The sequence below is a fragment of the Kryptolebias marmoratus genome, linkage group LG21, assembly GCF_001649575.2.
Source record: "Kryptolebias marmoratus isolate JLee-2015 linkage group LG21, ASM164957v2, whole genome shotgun sequence".
In the NCBI taxonomy this organism is placed as follows: domain Eukaryota; kingdom Metazoa; phylum Chordata; class Actinopteri; order Cyprinodontiformes; family Rivulidae; genus Kryptolebias; species Kryptolebias marmoratus.
The window spans coordinates 15916859-15918208 of NC_051450.1; positions in this window are offsets into that span (position 1 = coordinate 15916859).

The window sequence follows — 1350 nt, forward strand, 5'->3', positions numbered from 1 at the left end:
CATATAAATGGCGTCTTAAAGTCTGGGAAATTGGAGGAAAATCGAGCAAAAAGCTGACGCAGGACCTGAGACATGTCTCGTTCTGTCCGTGCCGAACGCCGTTTCTGTGAAGGACAAACCCATTTCAACTCCTGGAACAGTAGATGGCAGCAACATTTCAGCCAACTCTGTGGAAAGCAAGACGGACGTTCTTCCCGGAGCCGTTATTTTATTATTATTGTTGCAGCTCTGTCCTGTCAGGCCTGACCTTCACGCTGGTATTCGTCCGGGCAGGTTTGCATCCTGACAGTAACAGCTCTGTGAGCTTCTGTCAACAGGTTCAAACCTTGCTCCGTACGGCCCCCGTCCCTCTCCTGTGGCTCTCAGTGGAAACATCAGGAGGGCTAAGAACGCCTCCATCTAATGCCGGGATTTGGGAGTTGGCGCTGACCCCCCCTTCGAGGCGTGCTCTCCGCCTTGTTCAGCTCTTACGGGTCTCCAGTCCAGGTTGAACCGCACACGTAGCCCAGACATCAGACATTAGGGGACACTGGTTCTGAGTGGGCCTTCGAACCGGCGTGCACCACAGCCACCGCTCAAGGCCGAGGCGACAGACGCTCTCCGGGACGTCCAGCACCCCCGGTTTGTTGGGATTCAGATTGGTTTCAGACATTAGGATTCCTTCCAGCTCCCTGCAGCCCGGCAGCCTGCAGAGGAGGAGAAGGATGGGTCATGTTTCCGATGAGCACCAAGGACGTTCGGAGGCTTCTGCATTAGTTAAGTCACGAACCGGTGGGTGGGTGGGTGGGTGGAGGTGAAAAATGGCCGTCTCGTCGTGTTCGTCAGCTGCCGAGCAGTCTGACACCTTCCTGCTGCTCAGGGGGAAAAAAGCATTTTACTGAAGCTCCTGTATTTAAACTCGCAGCCCTTCCTCTGAGTGTGAGCTTACAGATTTTCAGCTGACCGATCTCTCAGGCCGGGATTAAAGAGATTATAAAGAAGGAGTGGGCATCGCCGCCTCATGAAGGAGTTGTAAACGACAGAGTTCCAGCTGTGAAATTAGGATGGGATTTATTTTCCCAGACAGTAAGCCAATTAGTGCTGGAGGCGGCCATCTTGAATTGGGCTGACTCCAAGAACTTCCTGAAAGTTTCACTAAGCCATCCAGTGGGTCATGGGATATTTTGCTAACAGATATTTAAAGGCAAAGATTTAAAAACTGTTTTTTTTTCCTTTTATTCTTACAGGTCTTTACTGAACTGAACGCACGTGCGCCTGCGCGTGATCCTAAAACTGGGAGTCAGTAAATCCACTACTGTCCTGCCTGGAATCACTGGACTTGCTCCCCCCTCCCTTCCCCCTCCGTCTCCC